Consider the following 21,500-nt stretch of genomic DNA (forward strand, 5'->3'; position numbering starts at 1 on the left):
ACACTGACACTTACGCCCACCCAGAGAGCCAATCACTGTTGTTACCCTGTCGGTCTATGTCACAGAGGCTCCTGGGTTAAAGTAATAAAATCAACTTGGAAAAACACATGCTCCTCCTGCATATTTCTTGGGAGCAATGGAGTTTTCCAGCACTGATGTTACCAAGAACTGGATGTTACCAAGAGAAGAGGCAAACAGTTGTTGCTTTTTTTTTTTTTTTTTAAACTTCCTTTACCGCAAGGATGAATTTCAAGTGTTTACCAGTATAGTTTTGGATTGATGGAGTCAGCCGTCATGGTCGGCTGGCTTGTTTTTCTAATACAAGCCCAAACACGAGGAAAGCAATATTAAACTGGAGGGGGAATCTCTTGGCACTCACCATATCCCATCCATATCCTTTCTTACTTTTCCGGAGCTGAGCCACTGGTACTGTTAGGAAAGAGCTGTGACTGACTGAAGTATTTTCTAAGGAGTGAACATGTTCAGCCTGTTGCCTAGAAAACACCAAGGCCATCCCAGCTTTTACACTCCACAGCCCAATCTTCCTTTTAACATAGAGTGAATTCCCTAGGCACCGTGCTGAAAATCTCCGTCTCTGCAAGCAGGCTACTTCTTGTCTCCCCAGCAATCTAAGGCACGTTTCAGCTGCTGGCAGGCGTGCTCAGACCGAGCAGAGCTGCTCTCTGCTGAGCAATACCCAGCTCTGCAGTGTCCCTGGGGCTCGCCTGCACACTTTGGGACTGGGTGCAGCTGCCCTGCTACCCACCAGGGTGGTCTCAACATGCCCTAATGGTCGGGAAGGAAGGGATCAAAAACTAAAGCAGGAGAACATCTCAGAAGAGCACTTGCGTCTCTGGAAATCTTCACGGGGAGATACGGTACAGGATTGAAGCAATCCGGATGTTGTGAGTACAGAGCCAGACACCCAAGTGGAATGAAGCCTTTCTCAACCTCATTCCCCACAAATTCTGAGTGACAGAAATCGAAGAATAAGAAACTCCATTCTGGCCCAGGGTTTTCTAGCAATTTGCTCCTTTAGTTGTTTTAAACTGCTAGGCTAGATAATGGTTTCTGATGCACATTTATGTAGGCGTTACGTAACTATTTCAGCATTCCCACAAGTCACTCGGTGCATTTATATTTCCTCTAATATGTCACCAGCCACACCAAACAGCTCACAGGCAGACATCTGTCCCCTCCCTCCGTGATCTTGAGGGGTCTCCCTTGACAACTGTCTAGCAGCAATTTCTTAGGCCTAAGTTTTAACTATTTTTCTGCTCTGCTTTTAAAATCTCTTGGCATGGTTATCCTTTTCCTCTTTAACTAATAAATCAATTGTGCAGGACCTCCTCTCCTTTGCTTAACATCCCCAGAAAGGACAGCTTATGGAGACACATGGCCTGAGTGGGCCAGAGTCCTCACCATCTACTGCCTGGACAAGTCACCATCTCTACTTTCCCATATGTAAAATGGGGCTAATGGTACCTATTTGGAAGGTTGTTGAGAAGGTTAAAAGCATTAGTGTATTTGAATTGCTTCGGGCTGTGTTGGATTTACAGTAGGCACTTAATAATTATTGGTTATTACCTAGGATCAGAAACCTCTACCTCTTCTATGGGTGTGCCCACTGTGAGAGCCACACTTGCCCTGGCTAGGAGAGAAGAGGAAAAACAAAGTCTGGATTATCTAAGGTGACTAGATATCTTGGTCTCCTGGGACAGGTATGCTCTCTGGGTGACCTCTTCCAGCTCTGAGAAGCTATATGGAGCAGGTACTTCCTAAGTGAGCATGCGGCTATAGGTAAGCTCTGAGGTTTATGGAAACCTCTCTGAATTATCTTGCTGAAGGGTAGGACTGTGAGACTGGCAAATCTCAGAATCAATCCTGGGAGGTTATGACCAGGGTACCTAGGTCTCCACTCAGATGGCTGGGTTCCACAGCTCCTGGGAGCTGTCACAGAAACTCCAGCTATTCTGATTTAACTAAAAACTTTGAGCTGATGGTTCTCAATTACGTCTGATGCCTGAGCTATATAATAGACTCCCATAATAAAAGTAACTGAGTAAGACAGTGATTCTCAAAAGAGGAGACAGCACCGTTCTATTATTATTCTATATTATTCGGGCAACATGCAACCACATCAGTTAGGGCTAACTCAGACGTCTTCTCAAAAGTAAAACAAGGGACATCTTTCTTCATTCAGCATGGCCTGGCAAGAGCCCTGGCAAAGTATCTGGGGTGGAGTTGCGGCCCTTCTGTTTCCCGGGCTTTTGCTGTCATGTTCCTTGCATGGAAATTCCCTACTGGCTGTGGGATACTTGCAATTCCTGTGTCCAGAAGATGACCTTTCCTAGGTCCAGGGTGGGGAGATGACTGCTTGGGCCTAGAATGAGATCATGGAACAGGGAGGCTCGGGAGAAGCAGGTGACGACTCATATTTCCTTGTCCTCCACACTTTCTTTTCCAGAGAACTAAAAACTCACTTTAATTTTAAGAAAGAAGCTGTAATGGAGTTTTTGTTTTGTTTTGTTTTTTTCCATTAGACACTCTTGTGTGTGTGAGGTAAGTTCTTTCTTCCAAAAGTAAATTTCACATTTGTTGCCCATGCCTTGAGGAAGTTGAAATTAATAAACAATAAATGGTAAACACCAGTAGAAGTAAAAAGTGGAAATAAAAAGGCTGAAAGTTGGTAAAGAAATGAAAAGAAGAAAGAAGCATCTCGATGTTGTTTCAAAACTACTCTAAAATGTTCAATACCAACCTTCAGGGTGGAAAAAAAAAAATACATTTGGCCCTCTGTATCCATGGGTTTTGCATCTGTGGGTTAAAGCAACCTTGGGTCTCACTGTGTGGCCCAGGCTGGTCTTGAACTCCTGGGCTTAAGCAGTCCTCTCACCTCAGTCTCCCAGAGTGCTGGGATTCCAGGTATGAGCCACCGCATCCTGCTGAATTTGTTTTCTTTTTCCCTTTTCTCTCTCTCCTGTGAAATGAAGCCCTACAGATAAAGTAAATATTCTCCACTCCTATCCCATTCCTTTTTTCTTTTTGAGACGGAATCTCGCTCTGTCGCCCAGGCTGGAGTGCAGTGGCGCGACCTAGGCTCACTGCAAGCTCCACCTCTCAGGTTCACGCCATTCTCCCGGCTCAGCCTCCTGAGTAGCTGGGACTACAGGCGCCACCACACCAGACTAATTTTGTGTATTTTTTGGAAGAGACGGGGTTTCACAGTTTTAGCCAGGATGGTCTTGATCTCCTGACCTCGTGATCCGCCCACCTCAGCCTCCCAAAGTGCTGGGATTACAGGCATGGGCCACTGCGCCCGGCCTATCCCATTCCTTTTCATCCCCAGAGGAAACCACTGCAGTAGAGAATGACTATTTCAGTCCCATCACTGAGTTCATAAGGTGTCTTTTCTGGTCCTGGAAAGGTGATAGCTAAGGGTCTTTTTGAGTGTTAGATTGGGGCAATGTCACTAGCACAGTTGAGACCCCCTAGCCAACAGCAGCAGATTTTCTCTGAAAGTTAGAATGGGGGTGTTAAAGCTCTATGGGTGTTGAGTTGATCTCTTTCACATTCTGGTCATGCTTTTTTTTTTTTTTTTTTTTTTTTTTTTTTACAGATTGTTCAACCCAGATGTGGTTAACAGTTTTTCCACCCATCTCCCTTAGGGCACATTCAAGTGCATCTAACAGAATAATTATCTCTGCTGTGTCACCCAGGCAAGCCATTTAACCATGATTTATACCATGTATTTGTGTAATACTTAATCAGATAGTAAGCCTAGTATTGCTGGGCAGTTCTTTTTAAGTAAATCTAGCCTCCCCAGACACCGTATAGGCACCTGATGGTGAGGCTTATAGACTCCTCCCTTTCCTTTCCTTCCCCAGCTACTCTGTGAATCTGTCCCTCAGTGGAAGTACAGAACAAAACAGAAAACACAGTTGAATGGAATTCCTCCTACTTAAGAAGTAAGCACTCTTTATAAACCCCCCCACTTACAATTCTTCAAACCTCTTACTCCACCATAGATATTTAAAAAGACCCACAATAGAGAGGACAGGCCTGGGTTAGTGAATCACGTAAAGCCAGGAAGAACTTTCCGGAGGCCTTTGTGAATATGTGTTTGCTTAAATGATCACCACTTGGTATTTCAAAACTCACAAACAGGCATCTAATGAGATCCTCACAGGGCCCTGTGAGGCAGGGCACATAACTGCACCTGAGAAAATTTGTGCTCAAACTACAAAGTCTCTTCCCCAGGGACACCTGCTGTGGCCAGTCCCTATCTTCTGACCCCAGTCTAGTTGGGCTCTCTTCTCTCTACACTCACTGAAAATTGTGTCTGAATCTACTTAAGTGGAAGCTATCTGAGTGTGATTTCCTTCTTTTTTTTTCTCTACTGTGGTAAGAACACTTAACATGAAATCTACCCTCTTAACAAATATTTAAGTACACAATACAGTTTTGTTAATGGTGGCGCAGTGTTGTACAGCAGATATCAAGAACTTATTCACCTTGCATAACTTTAGATCCACTGAACAGAAATTCCCATTTCCCCCTCCCCCTAGACCCTGGCACCCACCATTCCACTCTCTGTTTCTTGAGTTTGACTGTTTTAGATACCTCATATAAGCAGAATCATGCAGTATTTGTTCTCCAGTAACTGGCTTATTCCACTTAGCATATAGTCCTCCAGGCTCATCCATGTTGTTGCATATGACAGAATTTCCTTCTTTTTCAAAGCTGAATAATATTTCATTGTATGTATATACCACATTCCATTTATCCACTGAGTGTGATTTCTATTTATTTGTTTATTTATTTATGAATGGGGTCTCACTATGTTGTCCAGGGTGGAGGACAGTGGCTATTCATAGGCATGACCATGGGGTACTATAGCCCTGAACTCTTGCCATAGCCTTCTGAGCAGCTGGGACTGCAGGCATGAACCACTATGCCAGGTTGCATGTAATTTCTTTATCAACATTTCCCAGCCAGTGCCAATGGATAGGGGTGAGTGGTGTAATAAGTCAGTGCGAGAGTTGGAAGAAATTCGCCAAGCCTGATCACTGTCCCACATTAGGAAGCAAGAGCCAGACCCGATCACTGTCCCACATTAGGAAGCAAGAGCAAACCACATCCCTCCACCTGAAGTGACTGGCAGGCAAGGCAATTTCAATCCTGAGAAGAAGAGAGGAACCAAGGACGCCTTGAAAGAGATGGTGGGTGTAAGTTTCAATTTCCGTTTTTCTTTTAAAGATTATATGTCATAGTGAGAAGCAAAGAACAACTATTTTGGCTGTGGGAAAGGGGAGTCTTTTATGCAAACTATGATTTGAAATCTCCTGACTACATTCAAAGACCCAGCCATTTAGAAGAGAACATACCTCCTCTTTCCCACTGACCTCTGTGGCATAGGTTGTTATTTTGAGAAAAAGAGGTAGTATAAGAGAAACAAGGATGAAGAGAAAAAACACTTTCTTTTAACCCTTCCAATGGGTCTATGACAAAGCTGCAAGGAGTTTCAGTGCGCTGGTGACCTTTTTGCTGGGTTAAAATCAGGATTACAAATCCTTAAGCATAAGCAGCATATGTATCCTTTCCTATTTCAAGAGAAGTTAGGTCTCTAGAACTGAAAAGGCAGACGTGCTCACTTCTCTGATTGCTTTTTTTTTTTTTTTTTTTTGAGACAAGAGTCTCACTCTGTCACCCAGGCTGGAGTGCAGTGGCACGACCTCGGCTCACTGCAACCTCCACCTCCCGGGTTCAAGTGATTCTCCTGCCTCAACCTCCCGAGTATCTGGGATTACAGGCTTGAGCCACTGCGCCTGGCCTCTCTGACTGCTTCTAATTCTTACAGGATACTACACCTGACTTCACGATCATCAGACCTTACTTTAGGGCCTCAGAAACAGAGAAGAATAGACATATTTCTTATATCCTCAAAGTAGGTACCCTGAAGCCCGGACATGACAGACACCCCTGCAATGGATTACATCTGACAGGCTCCCCGTGGTGAAGGTTACTACGCTACATATGCTGCATAGAACTTGTCACATTTTTCTGCCACCTACACTGTAATTCACCTAGTATGTTTCATTTTAGTCTAACTGTCTCTCTGGACAATACAGGCACGCCTCGGACATATTGTGGGTTTAGTTCCAGACCGCTACAATAAATGAATATCACAATAAAGTGAGTCACATGAACTTTTTGTTTCCCAGTGCATATAAAAGTTATGTTTACACTATACTGTAGTCTGTTAAGTGTGCAATAGCATAATGTCAAAAAAAAAAAGTATCGGCCGGGCGCAGTGGCTCACGCCTGTAATCCCAGCACTTTGGGAGGCCGAGACGGGCAGATCACGAGGTCAGGAGATCGAGACCATCCTGACTAACATGGTGAAACCCCGTCTCTACTAAAAATACAAAAATTGGCCAGGCGCAGTGGCGGACGCCTGTAGTCCCAGCTACACGGGAGGCTGAGGCAGAAGAATGGCGTGAACCCGGGAGGCGGAGCTTGCAGTGAGTGGAGATCACACCATCGCACTCCAGCCTGGGCGACAGAGTGAGACTCCGTCTCAAAAAAAAAAAAAAAAAAAAAAAAAGACCTAATACTTTATTGCTAAAAAATGCTAATGGTCATCTGAACCATCAGCAAGTCACAATCTTCTTGCTAAGGGAGGGTCTTGCCTCGATGTGGATGCTGCTGTGATCAGGTGGAAGTTGCTGAACGTAGGGGTGGCTGTGGCAATGTCTCTTCTTAAAATAATTTTTTTTTCATTTTTTATTTTTTGTAGAGACGGGATCTCGCTATGTTGCCCAGGCTGGTCTCAAGCTTCTGGCCTCAAGCGATCCTCTCATCTTGGACTCCCAAACTGCTGGCATTACAGGCATGAGTCACTGCCCTGGCCGGCTGTGGCAATTTTCAGAATAAGACAACAATGAAGATTGCCACATCAGTTGACTTTTCCTTTCATGAAAGATTTCTTTGTTGCATGCAATATTTGTTTGACAGCATTTTACCTACAGTAAAACTTTTTTCAAAATTGGAGTCAAGGGGCCAGGCGTGGTGGCTCACTCTTGTACTCTCAGAACTTTGGGAGGCTGAGGTGGGCGGATCACCATCCTGGCTAACATGGTGAAACTCCGTCTCTACTAAAAAATAGAAAAAATTAGCCAGGGGTGGTGGCGGACGCCTGTAGACCCAGCAACTCAGGAGGCCGAGGCAAGAGAATGGCGTGAACCCAGGAGGCAGAGCTTGCAGTGAGCCAATATCATGCCACTGCACTCCAGCCTGGGCAACAGAGTGAGACTCTGTCTCAAAAAAAAACAATTGGAGTCAAGGTTGGGAGTGGTGGCTCAGACCTGTAATCCCAGCATTTTGGGAGGCCAAGATAGGAGGATTACTTGAGCCCAGGAGTTCAAGACCAGCCTAGGCAACATGGCAAAACCCCATCTCTACTAAAAATAGAAAAAATTAGTAGGCATGGTGGCACATCCCTGAAGTCCCAATTGCTCAGGAGGCTGAGTTGGGAGGATCACCTGAGCCTGGGAAGTTGAGGCTGCAGTGAGCTGTGATTGTGCCACCAAACTCCAGTCTGGGCAACAGAGGAGACTCTGTCTCCAAAAAAAAAAAAATTGGAGTGAAAATCCTCTTGAAACTTACCACTGTTTTATCAACTAAGTTGATGTAATATTCTAAATCCTTTGTGGTCATTTCAACAGTGTTCACAGCATCTTCACCAAGAGTAGTTTCCATCTCAAGACTATTTTCTTGGCTCATCCATAAGAAATAACTCCTCCTCTGTTCAAGTTTGATCATGAAATTATAGCAATTCAGTCACATTTACAGGCTTCACTTCTCATTCTAGTTCTCTTGCACTTTTTACCACACCTGCAGTTTCTTCCTCCACTGAAGTCTTGAACCCCTCAAAGTCATCTGCGAAGGTTGGAATCAACCTCTAAACTCCTGTTAATGTTGATATTTTGACCTTTTCCCATGAATCATAAATGTTCTTAATGGCATCTAGAATGGCGATTCCGTTCCAGAAGGTTTTCTTTTTTTTTTTTAATTTTTAAATTATTTTTTCAAATTTTTGTGGGTGCATGGTATATATATTTATGGGGTACATGAGATGTTTTGATACAGGCATGCAGTGTGTCGTAAGCACATCATGGAGAATGGGGTATCCATCCCCTCAAGCATTTATCCTTTGGATTACAAATAATCCTCCAGAAGATTTTCAATGGACTTTTCCCAGGTCCATCAGAAGACTCACTATCTATGGCAGATATAGCCTTATGGAATGTATTTTTAACTAAGAAGACTTGCAAGTCAAAATGACTCTTTGATCCATAGGCTGCAGAATGGATGTTGTATTCCTCTGTTTTCATGCTACTGATAAAGACAAACCTGAGACTAGGTAATTTATAAAGGAGAGACGCTTAATGGACTCACAGTTCCACATGGCTGGGGAGGCTTCAGTCATTGTGGAAGGTGAAAGGTACGTCTTACATGGTGGTAGATAAGAGAAAATGATGATAGACAAGCAAAAGGGGAAACCCCTTATAAAATCACCAGATCTCATGAGACTTATTCACTACCATGAGAACAGTATGGGGGAACCACCCCCATGATTTAATCATCTCCCACCAGGTCCTTCCCACAACATGTGGAAATTATGGGAGCTACAATTCAAGATGAGATTTGGGTGGGGACACTACCAAACCAAATCAGATGTCATGTCTGCAGGCATGAAAACGACATTCATCTCCATGTACATCTCCATCAGAGCTCTTGGCTGACTGGGTGCATTGTCAATGAGCAGCAATATTTTGGAAGAAATCTTTTGTTCTGAGTCACAGGTCTCAACAGTGGGCTTAAAGTGTTCAGTAAACCATGCTGTGAACAGAGATACTCTCATCTAGGCTCTGTTGTTTTACTTATAGAGCACACTTTATAAGAGCACACAAATTTAGTATAATTGTTAAGGGCCCTAGGTTTTTCAGAATGGTAAATGAGCATTGACTTCGACTTCAAGTCACCAGCTGCCTGAGCCCCTAACAGGAGAGTGAGCCTGTCCTTTGAAGCTATGAAAGGCCTACATGGCATCTCCTTCCAATAGAAGGCTGTTTGGTCTACATTGAAAATCTGTTGTTTACTGTAATCATCTTCATCAATGATCTTAGCTAGATCTTCTGGATAACTTACTGCAGCTTCTCCATCAGCACTAGGAATTCACCTTGCACGTTTATATTACGGAGACAGTTTCTCTCTTTAAACTTCATGAACCAACATTTGCTAGCTTCAAACTTTTCTTCTTCAGCTTCCTCACCTCTCGGCTTTCATAGAATTGAAGAGTTGGCCAGGCACGGTGGCTCACGACTGTAATCCCAGCACTTTGGGAGGCTGATGCGGGTGGATCACCTGAGGTCAAGAGGTCAAGACTAGCCTGAGCAACATGGAGAAACCCTGTCTCTACTAAAAATACACAATTAGGCATGGTGGCGCATGCTTGTAATCCCAGCTACTTGGGAGGCTGAGGCAGGAGAATCGCTTGAACCCAGGAGGCGGAGGTTGCAGTGAGCCAAGATCACGCCACTGCACTCCAGCCTGGACAAGACAGAAACTCCATCTCAAAAAAAAAAAAAGAAGAGATTTACAATGCCTCTCTGATTAAGCTTTGGCCTAACGGAATGTTGTGCCTGGTTTGTTCTTCTCTCCAGACCACTCAGACTTCATCCATATCAACAAAAAGGCTGTTTTGCTTCCTTATCATTTGTATGTTCACTTGGGTAGCACTTTTAACTTCCTTCAATAAGTTTTCCTTTGCATTCACAACATGGCTATCGGGCACAAGGAGCCTAGCTTCTGGCTTATTTTGACTTTTGACATGCCTTTCTGACATGACTTAGTGAGGAATCACTAAGCTTAATCATTTATTGGTTTTGATTAAAAGTGACAGATTGTAACTCTTCATTTGAACACACAGAGGCCATTATTGGGTTATTAATTGGCCTCATTTAAATATTATTGTGACTCAAGGCACAGGAAGGCCTGAGGAGAGGGAGAGAGACAGGGAAATGACGGGTCAGTGGAGCACTCAAAACACAGACACCATTTATTGATAAAGTTCACTGTCTTATATGGGCATGGTTCATGGAGCTCCAAAACAATTACAACAGTAACATCAAGGATCACTGACCACAAATCACCATAGCAGATATAATAGTAATGAAAACACTTGAAATATTGTGAGAATTACCAAAATCTGACACAAAAACAGAAAAGGAGCGTATGCTTTTGAAAAGATGGTGCTGATAGACTTGGTCAAGTCAGGGTTGCCACAAACCTTCAATTTGTTTAAAAAAAAAAAAAAAAGCAGTATCTTCAAAGTGCAATAAAGCAATGCCAATAAAATGAGGTATGCCTGTGTGTGGGAAAAAGTGTAGGTGTGGGCTCAGGAACAATCAGCTCACCAATTACCAGCTGTTGATCTTGGGAAAGTTGATCACACTCAGACTCTTTTTCCTTTAATGGCCATAATATCATCTTCATAGCATTGCTGATTACTTAATGGAATAATATAGGTAAACGTGAGAATGCAGTAGGAATTATAACTCCTATAACTGATCTACATTCTTTAGTTCTTAGGTATTTACCTAAAAGGTGGTAGTATCCAAAAAACGACATGATTTCTCCTGCAAATCTTTACACTCCAACTTCTCTCTCCAGTAGTGTGAAATAATTTCATGTCCTTCTTTTTTGCTGGCTTTATTTCAGGCAGATTTTCACAAGTGTCACTGATTGGTGAATAACTTCTTTTTTTATGTGTATAAGAAATCCATTCAAGACCAGCCTGACCAACATGGAGAAACCCCGTCTCTACTAAAAATACACAATTAGCCTGGTGTGGTGGCACATGCCCGTCATCCCAGCTGCTTGGGAGGCTGAGGCAGGAGAATTGCTTGAACCCAGCAGGCGGCAAGTTGCGGTGAGCTGGAGATCGCGCCACTGCACTCCAGCCTGGGCAACAAGAGCGAAACTCCGTCTCAAAAAAAAAAAAAAAAAAAAGAAATCCATAACAATTTTTCAGGGGCTCAGATTGTAGTGCCTCTCTGCATAATCTAGCACAGTTTCCTCCAGCCATCAGAGCTTGAACAGTGGCCAACTGACTGCTGGGTGACATAGACACACAGAGGAGACAGGACCTGAAAGCACACTGGACATTCAATCAGAGCCTTACTTGGAAAACAGACTCACTGCAAAATGAAGGGTCAGAACCCTCCTTCAGAATGGCAGCTTCTTCAGGTACAGAGATGATGGCAGATAAACCCTGCTAGCCTCTACAGCTGTATTTCCATTTTATTTTCCAGATAGTGCTTAGCCATGTGACTTGATGACACCATAAACCAATGGTCTCTAAACTTGGCTGATCCTTCACTGCTGCCCATTAGTTCTTTGCGATGTGTTTGGTTACCTCCCTCTCTAACCCTGATTTCCTGAATCTTATCCATTCTCAACTCAACCCCTATTTCCTCATCTTCAGCAACCTTGCCTCCTATGAGATGAAAATGGAGGGCATCAGGCATGAACACTGCTGTGAGCGGATGATAGTGTCTCTTCCAAAATGTACGTTGAAACTGAATCCCCAATGCAGTAACAGTAAGAGGTGGGGCCTTGGGAAGAGATGAAGTCATGAGAGCTCTGTGGTCATGAATGAGGTTAGTGCCTTTATTAAAGGACTCAAGGTTGAAGGGACCGCCTCTTGCCTTTCTGACCCTTCTGCCACACAAGGACACAGGGTTTGTCCCCTCTGAAGGATGCAGCAACAGGCCTCATCTTGGAAGCAGAGAGCAGCCCTCACCAGACACACAACCTGCTGGCACCTTGATCTTGGATTTCTCAGCAACTAGAGCAATGAGAAGTAAATTTGTATTGTTTAAAAATTACCCAGTCTTGAGCATTAGGACAAACACCGAATGCATGTGGGGCTTAAAACCTAGATGACAGGTTGATAGGTGCGGCAAACCACCCTGGCACATGTCTACCTATATAACAAATCTGCACGTTCAGCACATGTATCCCAGAACTTAGAATAAAATTTAAAAAAAAATTACCCAGTCTTTGGTATTTTGTTGAAGCAACACAAACCAACAACGGCAAACACTCAGTGTTCTGTCTCTCCTAATACTCCTCCCCCAGCAATCTCCTAAACCTTTCTGTCCCCACCCTAGTGTCTCTCTTTTTTTTTTTTTTTTTTTTTTTTTTTTTGAGACGGAGTCTTGCTCTGCCACCCAGACTGGAGTGCAGTGGCCGGATCTCAGCTCACTGCAAGCTCCGCCTCCCGGGTTTACGCCATTCTCCTGCCTCAGCCTCCCGAGTAGCTGGGACTACAGGCGCCCGCCTCGTCGCCCGGCTAGTTTTTTGTATTTTTAAGTAGAGACGGGGTTTCACCGTATTAGCCAGGATGGTCTCGATCTCCTGACCTCGTGATTCGCCCGTCTCGGCCTCCCAAAGTGCTGGGATTACAGGCTTGAGCCACCGCGCCCGGCCCCTAGTGTCTTCTCTACATCCACTTTTCCCATCTACGTGTGTCCTTGGTCTGATTCTGTCCCTGCTCCCCTGAGGCCTTGCTGTGTGAGCCAGTCCCTCTCTCTGAATTCCTTCTGCCAGTGCCTTACCTGAGACGTCTGGCAGCATCCTCAAGTCTTTCCCATTCTAGGTGGGGCAACTCTTCCCAACCCTATGGTCCCCTCCAGCTAACATAAAATTCCTCTTCTCCCCTGTTATTGGCTGAATTGCATTTTCCTAAAATTTACATGTAAAATTCCTAACCTCCAGTACCTCAGAATGTGACTCTGGAGATAAGGTTCTTAAAGAGGTGATTAAATTACAAAGAGGTCATTCCCATGGGCCCTAATCCACTATGACTGATGTCCTTATAAGAACTGGAAGTGAGAACACAGACACACGCACACAGGACAGACTCAGGGAAAGGGCGGCGGTCTGCAAGCCAAAGAGAGCGACCTGAGGGGGAACCAGCCCCTTGCTGTCGAACTTCCAGCCTCCAAAACTGTGAGAAAATTAATTTCTCCTGTTTAAGCGACTTGCTCCATGGGTACTTTATTATGGCAACCCTAGCAAATTAACACATTCCCTTCAAACCCCCATTCTCCAAAGGGCAGCATGCCTTTGCCCTCGCACTTCTTCTGCTCTCCATTGTCTCGACTCCCTGCAACCCGGCTGTCTCCACCCTCTTCACCTTCTGGACTCTGCCTTTGGCACAAAGGAAACTCAGATCCCTTGGGTCTCCCAACAACGGTCTCTGGCTCACTGCCCTTCCCTGATGCTGCCTTCCCTGTGCTTGCTAGAATTTCTCTCACTCCACCTCGTAAATGTTGAACACAAAATGTAATCCCGAGCTCACTTCTCCACTCACTTCCTTCATTCCGCTTTCTCGAATTTGTGACTCCACTGGGTACTGACCCCAGACGCTTTCGAGGAGCATATGTAACCACCGGCTCAACACCTCCTGTCTCCCCAAATCCGTGTTCCCCTCAGGATTCCCTTGTTGATTACAATTAGGGGTACAAGGCTTGATCAATCTATCCATAGCGTAAATGTTCTCCATCCCTTGACAATCTTGGAGATTTGGTTTCATTAAGGGAACTACAGGGTTTTCTTATCTCATGTAACTCTCATGCTGACTTTTCTTTGGTTCTCCTGCTCCATATGATAAGCCCGAAGCCCCCTTCAGCAGGGCAGGTGCAGGCCAAGCTGTCCAGTTTCTCTCTGCTGACTCCTTCCGTGCTCCAAGCGCCCACGGCTTCCCAGATCGCCAAGGTCTTTCTCTCCTAAGTGTCTTCTTCATACCAACCACTAAGCTGAGACTGTCTCCTCCCCTTGATGCCCTAGGCAAGCCCCTCTCCCTGTATCTAGCAGTCCTCATCCTTAAGATTCAGCTTGGGTGTACCTTGCCAGAAAGCCTTCCCTCCTTTCACCTCTCCCTCCTCACTGCTTCTAAAATTCTCCTGCATAGCTCTCTCTGCCTTTTGCTCATTCTTTTCAACATGTTCCGTTAATATGTCTGATTTCCAACCAGAATGTGAGCTCTTTGATGGCCTAGACTGTGCCCATGTAACTAACTCCTGTTATCTCCACTGAAGGAATACGTTTTGAAATTAACTGAGTTATTTACAGATTCTCTATCAACCAGAAAAGAAAACTACCTGTGATATTCCGATCCCTGAGCATTCTAATTCTTTAAGGTTTTATCATGTCTAGCACCACTTTTTAAATTATAGTGTTGACTAATTAGCTGATACAGTCTTAGCTGGGGTATTATTCCTCTTGCATTGCTGTTTGTCATGCTATTTGTAGTGACTAGCCTGGAAGTCACACTATCTAGGATAAGTTGAGCTGTGTTTGTGGATGATGAATTAAATTTCCTTATATTCAAATTTTGCCTTCTTTTTACCCACTTGCCTTTTTCTTTCTTTCTTTTTTTTTTTTTTAAACAGAGTTTCACTCTTGCTGCCCAGACTGGAGTGCAATGGCGCGATCTCGGCTCACTGCAACTTCCGCCTCCTGGATTCAAGTGATTCTCCTGCCTCAGCCTCCGGAGTAGCTGGGATTACAGGCGCCCACCACGCCCGGCTGATTTTTGTATTTTTAGTAGAGACGGGCCAGGCTGGTTTCAAAGTCCTGACCTCAAGTGATCCGCCCACCTTGGCCTCTCAAAGTGCTGGGATTACAGGTGTGAGCGCTGCACTTGGCCTCCCACCGGGCTTTTTTTCCCCCAATGTTGTAGACTTTAGGGGTGAAGACAGAGAAAGGAAATTTAAAAAGTGGGTCCATCCACTTACTTTAAAGACACGTGCAGTCAACTAATTTTTCCTTTTTTTTTTTAAGACCTCACTCTGTTGCCCAGACTGGAGTGGAGTGGCATGATCTCGGCTCGCTGCAACCTCCACCTTCCGGGTTCAAGCAATTCTCCCACCTCAGCTTCCCAAGTAGCTGGAACTACAGGGGCCCGCCACCACTCCTGGCTATTTTTTGTATGTTTAGTAGAGACGGGGTTTCACCATGTTGGCCAGGTTGGTCTCAAACCCCTGACCTCAGATGATCTGCCCACCTCGGCCTTCCAAAGAGCTGGGATTTCAGGCGTGAGCCACTGAGCCCGGCCGCAGTCAACTAATTTTTGACAAGGGCACCAAGAGGATATAATGGGAAAAGGATAGCCTAGGTGTAGGACCAGAAACCACACAACTCCCAAAAGAAAACAGAAGGGAAAGGGCCCTGAACATTAGCCTTGGCAATAATGTTTTGGATATCACAACAAAAGCTCAGGTTACAAAAGTAAAAATAAGTAAATGAGACTGTACAAAACGAAAAAGCTTCTGTTAGCAGAGGAAACAATCAACAAAATAAAAAGGCCAGGCACAGTGGGTCACGCCTGTAGTCCCAGCACTTTGGGAGGCTGAGGTAGGTGAATCACCTGAGGTCAGCAGTTCAAGACCAGCCTGGCCAACATGGTGAAACTCCGTCTCTACTAAAATATACAGAAAAAATTAGCTGGGCATAGTGGTGCATGCCTGTAATCGCAGCTACTCAGGAGGCTGAGGAGGCAGAATCACTTGAACCTAGGAGACAGAGCTTGCAGTGAGCCAAGATCGTGCCACTGCACTCCAGCCTGGGCGACAGAATGAGACTCCATCTCAATAAATAAATAAATAAATACAATTTAAAAAATAAAAATAAAAAGGCATCCTACAACCAGGGAAAAAATATTTGCAAACCACATAACCAATAAGGTTTGCAGACTATAAATCCAAAATTAATGAAGAACTCTTACAACTCCATAGCAGGAAAGCAAATAACCCCAAAAACCTCAATTTAAAAATGGGCATAGGTCCGGCCAGGCGTGGTGGCTCACACCTGTAATCCCAGCACTTTGGAGGTCGAGGCGGGTGGATCACGAGGTCAAGAGATCGAGATCATCCTGGCTAACACGCTGAAACCCTGTCTCTATCAAATATACAAAAAATTAGCCGGGCGTGGTGGCAGGTGCCTGTAGTCCCAGCTACATTGGGAGGCTGAGTGAGGAGAATGGTGTGAACTCAGGAGGCGGAGACTGCAGTGAGCTGAGATCGCACCACTGCACTCCAGCCTGGGCGACAGAACAAGAAGGGACTGTCTTAAAAAACAAACAAAAAGATGGATTAGAGACTTAAATGTTAGACCTAATACCATAAAAACCCTAGAAGAAAATCTAGGTAGTACCATTCAGGACATAGGCATGGGCAAGGATTTCATGTCTAAAACACCAAAAGCAACGGCAGCAAAAGCCAAAATTGACAAATGGGATCTAATTAAACTAAAGAGCTTTTGCACAGCAAAAGAAACTAGCATCAGAGTGAACAGGCAACCTACAGAATGGGAGAAAATTTTTGCAACCTACTCATCTGACAAAGGGCTAATATCCAGAATCTACAAAGAACTCAAACAAATATACAAGAAAAAAACAATCCCATCAAAAAGTGGGGAAAGGATATGAACAGACATTTCTCAAAAGAAGACATTCATACAGCCAACAGACACATGAAAAAATGCTCATCATCACTGGCCATCAGAGAAATGCAAATCAAAACCACAATGAGATACCATCTCACACCAGTTAGAATGGCAATCATTAAGAAGTCAGGAAACAACAGGTGTTGGAGAGGATGTGGAGAAATAGGAACACTTTTACACTGTTGGTGGGATTGTAAACTAGTTCAACCATTATGGAAAACAGTATGGCGATTCCTCAAGGATCTAGAACTAAATGTACCATATGACCCAGCCATCCCACTACTGGGTATATACCCAAAGGATTATAAATTATTCTACTACAAAGACACATGCACACGTATGTTTATTGCGGCACTATTCACAATAGCAAAGACTTGGAATCAATCCAAATGTCCATCTGTGACAGACTGGATTAAGAAAATGTGGCACATATACACCATGGAATACTATGCAGCCATAAAAAAGGATGAGTTTGCGTCCTTTGTAGGGACATGGATGCAGCTGGAAACCATCATTCTTAGCAAACTATCACAAGAAGAGAAAACCAAACACCGCATGTTCTCACTCATAGGTGGGAACTGAACAATGAGATCACTTGGAAGGGGAACATCACACACTGGGGCCTATCATGGGGAGGGGGAGGAGGGAGGGATTGCATTGGGGAGTTATACATGATATAAATGATGAATTGATGGGTGCTGACGAGTTGATGGGTGCAGCACACCAACACGGCATAAGTATACATATGTAACAAACCTGCACGTTATGCACATGTACCCTAGAACTTAAAGTATAAAAAAAAAATTAAAAAAAATAAAAAAATAAAAAAACAAACAAACAAAAACAAATGGGCAAAGGTCCTTGACACAGGGTTTGAACAAGACAAAACAAGAAAAACAAAACCAGAAGAAACAAAAATAGGCAAAAGATCTGAACAGACATTTCTCTAAAGGAGACATAACAAGAGGCCAGGTGCAGTTGCTCTTCTCTGTAATCCCAGCATTTTGGGAGGCCAAGGCAGGAAGAATGTTTGAGCCCAGGTGTTCAAGACCAGCCCAGGCAACATCGTGGGATCTTGTATGCACAAATAATATTTTTTAAAAAATTAGTTGGGTCTGATGGCATGCATCTGTGGTCCCAGCTACTGAGGAGACTGAGGTGGGAGAATTGATTGAGCCTGGGCAGTTGAGACTGCAGTAAGCTGTCATCACACCACTGTACTCCAGCCTCAGTGACAAAGTGAGACCTTGTGTCAATTAAAAAAAAAAGAAAGAAACTGTGGTATACATACACCACATACATATAGTGAATATTATTCAGCCCTAAAAAAGAAGGAGCTCCTGTCATTTGCCACAACATAGATGGACTGGAGGACATTATGCTAAGTAAAATAAGCCACACACAGAAAGAATAATACTGCATTATATCATTTACATTAGAATTAAAAAAATAAGATCAAATATACAGAGATAGAGAATGATACAGTGGTTACAGGGGGAGGAAACAGGGAGATGCAGGTCAAAGGCTACAAAGTAGGAGATGCATGGGAGGGACAAGTCTAGAGATCTAATGCCAGCATGAGGACGATAGCTAATTAAATTATCTTGTATTAGGGCATCTTGTGGAATAAGTAGACTTTAGCTGCTCTTTCACAAAAAACGTAACTATGTGAGACGACAGATATGTTAATTTCCTTCATCATAATAACCAACTTACTATATATCTGTATCCTATACCATATAATCCTCAAATATACACAACATTTATTTCAAAAAAATTAAGTCAGGTAGGCACAGTGGCTCTTGCCTATAATCCCAGCACTTTGAGCGGCTGAGGCAGGCAGATCACTTGAACCTAGGAGTTCAAGACCAGCCTGGGTAACATTGTGAGACCCTGTCTCAATAAATAAATAAATGAAAGTCACGTGAATTTGTCAGTCTGAGTCTGTGTGATTTCATGGCATTGGGATTATCCATGTGGAGACATTCTCATTTATGAGTGTGTCCTTGTGGCAAACATTTCCCCAACCTACTGCCCAGCAGCTGCTTTTCAGACACACTTGTGATCTGGAGCTGCTGTCAACAAAACGTCTCCATAGAAAATGTGGATCTGTTTCATTCCTGACTGGCAGTTGCTGCTCTGCATTGCACAACAGTGCTTTTTTTGTTTTGTTTTGTTTTGTTTTTAGCTGGAACTTGGTGGCTAATGAATAAAGAATGGATTCTCTAGTAGAAGTTTTCCCATAGACTAACACCAGAGTTTCCATAGTGTTCTGGGGGGGGAAAAACACAAAAAAACATTATTTTGTTTTGAAAGAGCCAATTTTTCAAAAACTCAGCTAGTTTTAATTTTTTTTTCCCAGTCCCATCCCCTCCAGGAAGATGGCCACTCGTAGAAGATGGTCACTCTTTGGATCCATATCTTGACTTATATCAGCCACAAAACAGTAACATTGTATACATCATATAGATAAAGACAGTTTTGAGCCTTTGAAAGTTGGATGAAATGGAATTAGTTTATGCTGCCCTAGGTAATCTAAATGAAAAAAAAAACCTGAATATTTTATTTGAAGTCCATTGCGTTTGTTTGTTTGTTTGTTTGTTATTTATTTATTTATTTATTTATTTTCGACACAAAGTCTTGCTCTGTCACCCAGGCTGGAGTGCAGTGGCGTGATCTCAGCTCATTGCAACCTCCGCCTTCTGGGTTCAAGCAATTATCCTGCCTCAGCCTCCCGGGTAGCTGGGATTACATGCATGCGCCACCAAGCCCGGCTAATTTTTGTATTTTTAGTAGAGATGGAGTTTCAACCATGTTGGCCAGGCTGGTCTCGAACTCTGACCTCATGATCTGCCTGCCTTGGCCTCCCAAAGTGCTGGGATTATAGGCATGAGCCACTGCGCCACACCAGTCCATTGCATTTACATTTCACAGAAATAGTTATTGGAGAAAATGATAGGGGGTCTTTCTCCGTGAACCAGTCCCTCTCTCTGCCTTCTCTGGAATGACAGAAACACCACTGGCCTAGGAACAGATCTGTTTCCAGGCCCAGTTCTGCCCCCAATTAACCACATCACTTCACCTCTTCATGCTTTCGTGCCCTCCTGAGCTGGGAGACACCACCCTCAAGAGGCACATCCACAAAAGGATGGTGTCTAATGGCCTTCTGGCACCAGCTCTGTGCAAAGCGGCATGAATGGAGCATTCTCGAGGTTAAACATATGGCACATTATAGTCGATTTCCTTTTCATTACTGCCACTTCCTCTGTGGTCACTAATTTCAGGTTGTCTGGAGCTTACAAAAAGAGACATGCAAGTGCGTGTGTCTGTGTGTGTGGTGGTGTGGGAGGGACCTTCGAGGGTTCACTGCAAGAGTAAGATGAGAATAAAACAGAAGGGAGCTAGGCTAGAATGCAGCCACTGCTCCCCACTTAGAAACACACACGGGCTGGAGGCAGATGAATTGCAGAACTCACAGATGCAGCTTTGTCTGCCATCCACTGGTTCACAGGCTGCAGAGACACAGCAGAGGCAATCCCAGGCAGATAAACCCTGGTGATGGCACCGATAGACCGTCACAATGACTGTGCACAGCTTCTGTAACCAAACCTGAAACCAGGCAAACCCCATTTCAGGTGTCATTACCAGCCCCGCATTCGCTGCCAAGGGTCCCAAGCCTTCTGGGGGCCTGCAGGCCAAGTTTCACTAGCTTGGATGCTATTACCAGGCAAAATTAAAGTAGAAGAATTAATCTGCCTCCAGCACATGCTCTAGGTTTATCAGTTGGTTTCAGATAAAGCCTGAAAATTCCACGTATTCGCTGTCTACAATTCAGAAGGCAAAGACAGATTTCGAAGTACAATCACCAGTATTTCATCTTAGGGCCACTGAAACCTGAGCCTGTATTCTTTCCCCACCGTGGTAGACTGCATTCCTAGTTGGAGGCATTCAGCTCCATCTGGTCGTTTCATCCCCGGTTAGATAATACCAGACGTATCTATGTAACATACAAGCCACTGTCAAATAGCACTGAGCCATCTCCCTGAGACAGCTGTTTCACACAAGGGCTTCATTGTCTGAGAAGAGCTCGTATCATTTTACTTCAAGTGCTGCGGGAACAAGCATTCTGTCAGCTGTCTTGGCTTGGAGGAAACCCCACTCACTGCAGTTTCTTTATTTTATGATCAAGCCAAAAAAAAAAGTACTATCGACGGTTGGGGTTGAAGGTTTAAAACAAGAACTAAAGTCTTTGCTCTGCTTTGCTTTCATCAGGGAAAACAGTAATTCCACACACCCAAAGAATGTAGAGTTACACTGTTCAAAAGATAGCTTGAGGCTCCTGGGCCACTCTAAATGTTTGTTTTCGGTCTGCCTTTTGTTACCCATTTTTGATCAGTTTCAGGTGAACTAGGAAAGTGTTTTCCAGCTCTGGGAGGCCAAAAGCAGCTGTCACAATTAGCATAATGACATCACAAAATAATTCATAACTAAATAACTATTTAAAATTAGATGAACTCTTTCTTCTTCAACTCGCCAATAGAGAAAGATGATTACAACTACCCCACATGCAATATCTGAACCTCAGATTTCCAGTGAGTAAACAGGTTATTTTCCAAACTTTTTTTTTGGCGCCATGGATGCGTTATATTTTGAATTCAGGGAGTCATTTAACAAAACACATTCTTACATGAATATGAACATGAACATGGTTGTTCTGCTTATCTTTAGCTGCTACTGCTTATTTCTGAGTTTTTGTTTTTTTATTTTTTTACTTTTTGTTTTGTTTTGTTTTTGTTGTTTTTTGTTTGTTTGAGACAGAGCCTCCCTCTGTCTCCCAGGCTGGAGTGCAGTGGCACGATCACGGCTCACTGTAGCCTCGACCTCCTGGGCTCAAGCAATGCTCTCACCTCAGCCTCCTGAGT

The 21,500-nt window shown here is 43.9% G+C and overlaps 1 protein-coding gene and 1 long non-coding RNA gene across 2 annotated transcripts in view; one reads left to right on the top strand and one right to left on the bottom strand.

The window, feature by feature from the left end:
- The window catches only part of DLGAP1 (DLG associated protein 1), a 971,691-nt gene that overhangs the window by 13,915 nt on the left and 936,276 nt on the right, over window positions 1-21,500 (bottom strand).
- On the top strand, window positions 289-10,866 carry LOC117064114. The gene is made up of 3 exons (XR_004429269.1): window positions 289-905; window positions 3,888-3,968; window positions 10,843-10,866. It is a non-coding gene; the product is annotated as an uncharacterized LOC117064114 (long non-coding RNA).

This window comes from Trachypithecus francoisi, unplaced genomic scaffold, assembly GCF_009764315.1.
Source record: "Trachypithecus francoisi isolate TF-2019V2 unplaced genomic scaffold, Tfra_2.0 Lachesis_group19, whole genome shotgun sequence".
Lineage (NCBI taxonomy): Eukaryota > Metazoa > Chordata > Mammalia > Primates > Cercopithecidae > Trachypithecus > Trachypithecus francoisi.